Genomic DNA, 7,292 nt, shown 5'->3' on the forward strand with positions numbered 1-7,292 from the left:
ATCTTCTCAGGTATTGATGTCAGGTTGATTGGTCTGTAGTTTTCTGGATATTTTTTTTCCTTTTTTTGAAAATGGGGACCACATCAGCTCTTTTCCAGTCTTAAGGTAGTTTCCCAATTCTCCAGGATCTTTGAAAGATATGGTACAATGGTTCTGAGATAATATCTGCCAGTTTCATCAGGCCCCAGTGATTTGAACTCTTCTATATCAGATAGATTTCTTGCTTATTTTAATTTTTATTTCTAGACTGCCTTTACTGTTATTTTTTTGATAGGTTGGGCTATATTTTCCTTTTGTATGAAGACTGATGCAAAGAATGAGTTAAGCAGCTCTGCTTTTTCTCTACCACCCGTTACTTCTTTGCCATCATCTCCCATTAGTGAACTGACTGTTTCCTTGACTTTTTTCTTATATGTTGAAATAAACTTTTTTGTTTTTTTTATATTTGTTGCAAGTTTTACTTCATTTTGAGCCTTAGATTTCCTGACTTCATGTTTACAAGTCCGGGCTATTTGTTGGTATTCTGCCTTAGTTATATGTCCCTCTTTCCATGTTTTGTACTTTTTTTTTGTCTTTCAGCTTGTCAGAGAGTTTTTTGTGTAACCATGTTGGTTTCTTTTTGGATTTCTTATTTTTCTTTTTCAATGATATTGTGATGAACTGGGCTTTTATAATAATATTTTTTAAAGTTTCCCAAGCTTCTTATATTGTTTTCCTCTTTAAGATTCTCATTAATGGTGTCCTTCCCAAGCTCTAAGTTTATTGACATTAGTTCTTTTTAAAGTCTAGGACTCCAGTTTGATTATGTTCTAGTGCTTGTATTTGCATTATATTGAATTCTAATACGATATGGTCACTCTCTGCCAAGGTTCCTACAACTTTAATCCCCTCTATTATTTCTTCTCTGTTACTAAAAATTAGGTCCAATATTGCAGTCCCTCTAGTTCCATCCTCTACCTTTTGGATAACAAAGTTGTCTGCTAGGTTGATCAGGAACCTGTTTGATCTCTCACTTGCATCAGAGTTTGTAACCCAGTTGATATCACTGTAGTTAAAGTCCCCTGTTGCTACTGTGGTATGTTTTCTACATATATTTGTTAAATGGTTAGGAAAAAGTTCATCTATTTCTTCTGTTTGGTTAGGTGGCGTGTAATATATATCTATGGCAATGTCATTCTTTTTTCCTTTTATATTGACCTATATGGATTCTAGGAGGTTTTCATCCTTGGTTTTTGGATTTCTGTAGAGATGTAGTGATCTTTTATGTATAGTGCAAGTACATCTTCTCTTCTGTTGGGTGTCAAGGTTGCGACTAATGAAACCAAATAAATCAGAACTATGAGGCTTGACGTTTCCTCAAAGCAATGTTTATTAGATATATAATATCAGCACATTGAAAAGTGAAACCAACTCTAAAATTCCTCTTAAAGATTCAGTGTAGCTAACTGTAACAATTCCCTCCCCTTTGCTATGCAATTATTACACTACCCAATAAAAGCAATTGGCGGGCTTCGTTAAACTTCCTTTCTCCATCTTCCAGCTTCTGTGGGAATGACCTTGGTTCCCATGGGACTGCTCTATGTTTAGTCTAGCAATGTTACCATTTTCCCTTTCCCCCCCTTCCCCCCAACCTGTGGCAACTTAGAACAACGAAGATGGCTTCAGCCAGGTTCGTTTCAGAAGTTGACATTGGGTCTGTTTCTTCTGAACAGATTGTATCCTTCCATCAGTACATTCCAGTCATGACTTTCATACCACCGTAATTTGGTAAGGACAACTATATCATAATTGCCTTCATGGACTAGTACTTAAAGTTCATCCTATTTCTTCACTCAGTTATGAGCATTTGTGTATAGTCATTTGAGTCCTTTATGGTGGACCCTAGTTCTGCTTCTTATGTCGCCTACTATCTGAGTTTTTTTTCCTTCCTATCACTTCCTATCTCATTATTTGATTGCCTGTCTTGGGGTTTGTGCTTGGAATTAAGTCACAAAGGACCTAAAGATTGTCCTAAAGATCCTAAAGTTTGGTCACTCTCCATCCTCTTTTTTAGTTTAAAGCTCTTCTCATAAGTTGAGCCAGTAGTTTTCCGAATACATTCTTCCCACTTCTTGTGAGGTGCAGCCCATTCTTTCTCAAAAGCCCTTCATATAGGTAGTACAGACCATAGTCTAGGAAGGCAAAGTTTCCTTTGCGACACCAACCATTAAGCCAGTGTTGAAAAGGTGATTTTTCATCAGGCAACTGGACTTTCTTCTTTTTCTTTGAAGATGTTTCATTTCTCATCCAAGAAGCTTCTTCAGCTATTACTACAGGGTGGGAGATGGAAGGATTTATATTCCTTGTAGACAGCTGGTCATTTGCATTCTTTTAGAAGGTTGTTGGTGTCATCTGGTGGATTATCTATGTCCTCAGGGTAACCTGAATAGTGCAAATGTGTGTGGAGCCTTCTGGCTGCAGGATCCTTTGCCCTGTTCCTGTACTCTGCAATGTTTTCTGGAAATCCACTCATATTCCTGCACCAGGAATATGTGTGGGGAATGAAAGGATTTATATTCCTTGCAGACAGCTGGTCATTTGCATTCTTTTAGAGAGTCGTTGGGGTCAACTGGAGGATTAGCTATGTCCTCAGGGTACCTAAGTAGTGCAAATGTGTGTGGAGCTTTCTGGCTGCAGGATCTTTGTGCTGTTCCTTTAGTCTGCAATATTTTTTCGAAATCTGTTCTTATTCCTGCACTATTCGAGGGTGTTTATCCCAAAGTGCATAGCTAAATGTCTACGGAGTTTCTTGGTCATCAAGATTATGGTTCTCCCAAAGGTGCCTTTTCAGAAGGCAACTGGACTTTCTTGTTTTTCTTTAACGACGTTTTGCTTCTCATCCAAGAAGCTTCTTCAACTCTTGGTAGAATTTGGGCAATGGAAGGATTTATATTCTTTGCAGACAGTTGGTCATTTGCATTCTTTTAGAGGATTGTTGGGGTCAACTGGAGGATTATCTGTGTCCTCAGGGTCACCTGAGTAGTGCAAATGTGTGTGGAGCCTTCTGGCTGCAGGATCCTTTGCTGTGTTCCTTTAGTCTGCAATGTTTTCTGGAAATCCAGTCATATTCCTGCACCATTTGAGGGTGTTCATTCCAAGGAGCAAGGCTCTTTTAAATCATGGCTGCAGTCACTGTCTGCAGTGATCTTGGAGCCCAAGAAAATAAAATCTGTCACTGCTTCCATTTCTTCCCCTTCTCTTTTGTTCTTTACAGCATCAGACTTTTCTTTCACCACCAGAAACATCCACAGCTGAATATCCTTTTGGCTTTGATCCAACTACTTTGCTCTACCTGGAGATACTTGTAATTGCCCTCCGCTCTTCCCAAGTAGATATTGGACATCTTCCGAATCGAGGGGCTCATCTTCTGGCATCATATCTTTTAGCCTTTTGATACTCTTTGTGGATTTTTCTTAGTAATGATAGTGGAGAGGGTTTCCATTTCCTTTTCCAGTGAACCACTTTGTGTCAGCACTCTTCAGTATAGCCTGTCCATCTTGGGTGGCTCTACACAGCATAGCTCATTGTGTTATGACCTAGGTGAGCAAGACTAGTTGGCCTCCAAAGAGTTCTTTATTTCTCTTGGGAAGGTTAAACAAATGGCCCTCTACTGACCAGTCAGGCTCCACCCTCAGTCCCCAAACAACAGCCCATAGATTACCCGGCAATCCTCCAAGACAGAAATCCAGGCATAAGGCAACGGCAGTCCTCAGAGCAAGGCAAAGGTCCAAGACAAAGAGCAATTTGCAAAGGGCACAGTTCAGACTAAAAAGGCAAAGAGCACTTCTCAAAACAAAACAGGGTCCAAGGCAAGGCAGGTCTGAAAGGAGAATCCTAGGACTAGGGCAAGCCAAGAACAATTCTCACAGCAAGGCAAAAGCAGTCTTTGATACAGGGCAAAAGCAGTCCTTAAAGCAATGCAAAAGTTCCTGGCAAAAGCTCCTCCTCATGGCATGTCCTTAAAAGTTACTCTCAAGGTGAACCTCATGATGAGGAGAAGGGCACCCTCCTCCCAAATAATTGGGGCGGCCTGCGCTGACTCTACCTTCTCTCCACTCTTTGCATTCGGGGATTGGGCGGGGGAGGCATTTGCTCATCTACAGAGCTCTGCCACTACACTGCCTGCCCTTTCCATCTCCGTCCCCCCTTCCTTGATCAGCCTGAGCCCTCTTTTCCTCCCTGCCTACTCTTCCTAGGTCCGATGGACCTGGGACTGCTTCATCCTCATTCTCAGGTCATTCCTCCTGAGCCATAGGGATTAGACCATCCCCTGTGCCTGCCCCGGCCTCGTTTCCTCCTCCTCCTCCTCCTCCTTCTCCTCCTCCTTCTCCTTCTCCTTCTCCTCCTCCTCCTCCTCCTCCTCCTCAGACCCAGACTCCAATGGGACCATGACACTATCCCCCCTGCAGGGCCCCCTCCCTTGGGAACGTGCAGACTAGGGTGTTGCAGGAACCTGGCATGAAAGTCCTGGATCAGACAAGGGGCATGAACATTGGTGGCATCCACCCAGGTGAAGTACTCTGGTTGCCAGCCAATTCATGACAATGAGCTACCACAAATGGATCTGATCGCTGCACCTCACGAATCCTGACAGGTAGGTCCACTGGCTCCTCAGTGGCTGCAAACCATTCTAAGGAATTAACTATTCTGGGCATGATCTTGTCCTCCTTTCAGGTGAATTCGGGGCTTGCGGGACAGGGCATTTGCATGCAGGTTCCATCCGCTAGGGACTACATTACCTGAAAGTCAAACCTTGCAAAAAACATCAACCACCACACCTGTTGCTAATTCAGCATCCTGGCAGTCCATAGGTGCTCTAAGTTCTGATGATCAATTCGGACCTCGACTTGGTGGTGGCCCCCCTCCAAGTGGTGCTGCCACGTCTCAAAGGCAACTTTGATTGCCAATAGCTCCTTGTCCCATATTGTATAATTCCACTCGGCCACAGACAGCTTCCAGGAATAATAGGCACATGGGAACATGGTACCTGCGGGGACATAGGCCTGTAGGAGGATGGTCCAACCACCACATCCGATGCATACATCTCCACCACGAATGGCCTTAAGGGATCTGGATGCTTGAGGATGGGCTTGGCGGCAAAGGGGGCCTTAATGGCATTGAATATCCTCTGCTCCTCAGCGTCCCAATGGAACTTCACCCTTTTCTTTAACAGATTGGAAAGGGGAGCAGTCAGGGTAGCAAAGTGCAGAACAAACGTGTGGTAATANCATGTGGGAAGCTGTCTTTTCATCAAAAACAGAGAAGCACAATTACATGTTCACAAAGCACAGAGGATAAAATAGCAAAGTATACACTTTGGACAGAGAGGACCACTGGTTTGAAGGAGGGGTCAAAGTGGTCCTTTATGTTAAAATTGGATACCTTTCTCTCAACAGAGGGAGAAGGATATGACAAGACAGAGGGACTTTTTACAACACAGTCCTTACAGCAGTCCTAAGAAGGCTCCATCCCCAATTGCAGTCTGATTCAGGTGACTCTGGGCATCAAGAGTGCTAACAACCAGATGGTTGCAAAAAATATACATCCTTCCATTCCATCATTCAGTTAGAACTGAAGAAGAAGCTTGGATGAGAAGCAAAACGTTTTCAAGGAAAAAAACCCAAGAAAGTTCAGATGTCTTTTAGAAAAGCACCTTTGGGACAGCCATGACCTGGATGATTGAGAATCTCCATAGTCGGATACCCAAAGTGTGCTAATGGTGGAAGAGGGTTTGATTTTGCTGCCCTTCTTTGGGCCAAGTTTGTCAAATGTCCCATGTATGTTCTCTTTATTCTTCCTGGATTCTTTTTAGTTCTTATCCCAGGGATGGTGTGGCATAGTAGCGTACAATCAGGTTTTCAAATGATGTGTCCCTAAACTTCCCCTTTAATAGCATCCAGTTTTTCAGGGACAATAAATACAAAAACATACAATAAATTAATTATTCATAGTTTCCTCATATTCATTTGATTTCTTTCAGCTGTTTGCTTTTTTTTTTTTTTTTAGAAAAAATCATCCAATGCAATAATGGCTGTTTTGATGTTACTTTTTTTTCTTTATCTTGATCCATATATACATCAAAAAGAACCACAAAGGATCCAGTCAGCCGCTTTTATCATTAGCAACTCTTCAGCCAACAGGTAGATTGATACTCCTGAATATATCCTTCCACAGAACTCTCAATCTGTTCTACTTTTGGTGTTGTTTTGTCTCTTTACAAGTGAAGCCACCACATAAGGGAGCAAAACAAACATTCAAGATATCCATTTATCTCTACACAGAATCTTGCTATTCAGAATTGTGTCAATAAACTCAGTTATGTATGTTTCCCAAGAACATTCACATTTGCCTTCCCAGTCGGGATGGACACAAAATTGAGGAAGATTGCTTTGGACTACGTAGTCCAGGGGTGGGGAATCTTGGCTCTTCTATGACTTGTGGACTTCAACTCATGCTGGCTTCATGCTGGCTCAGGAATTCTGGGAGTTGAACTCCACAAGTCATAAAAGAGCCAAGGTTCCCCACCCCTGGATTAATCTAATGTTCCATATTCAGAAATGAAATATTTGGATTGATCCATGAGAGAAATAGGGCAGGGCAAAAACCAAAGATGCATAGACTGCAACAACTGTCTGAGCTATGATAGTCTTGCTTATGGACTCCTATGGACTCCTATGAATTTATGTTTTATTATTTCCATTTGTCTTTTCAATATTTTCTTTTGTGGTCTACTTGTAGTTCAAATTCTAATTTTTTTAATTCTTCTCTTAACAACTGACATTGTTGTCTCTTTTCTTTGTTTTTTTCATCGCTACGCCTTAAAAATATGCTTTGGCTGTATCCCATACATTTTGTAATGTTGTATCTTCTTTTTTGTTTTCTTTGAAGAAAAATTCCATTTCTTTTGTTGCTAATTCTATAAATTCTTTCTCTTTTAATGTAGATTGGTTCAAAGTCCATCTTAATTTTTTCTGCATCCCGTTCCACATCATTTTTAAAGGATTATGATATGCCCAAGTGCCTAATTCTATTTCAATTTCCTGCATATTAACCCATAATAATAATAATAATAATAATAATAATAATAATAATAATAATAATAATAATAATAATAATAATAATAATAATAAAAAGTTGGAAGGGACCTTGGAGGTCATCGAGTCCAACCCCCTGCTCAGGCAGGAACCCTACACCATTTCAGACAAATGGCTGTCCAGTCTCTTCTTAAAAACTTCCAGTGTTGGAGCATTCAC

Source organism: Protobothrops mucrosquamatus, unplaced genomic scaffold (genome assembly GCF_001527695.2).
Source record: "Protobothrops mucrosquamatus isolate PMUCROS unplaced genomic scaffold, P.Mucros_1.0 scaffold744, whole genome shotgun sequence".
Lineage (NCBI taxonomy): Eukaryota > Metazoa > Chordata > Lepidosauria > Squamata > Viperidae > Protobothrops > Protobothrops mucrosquamatus.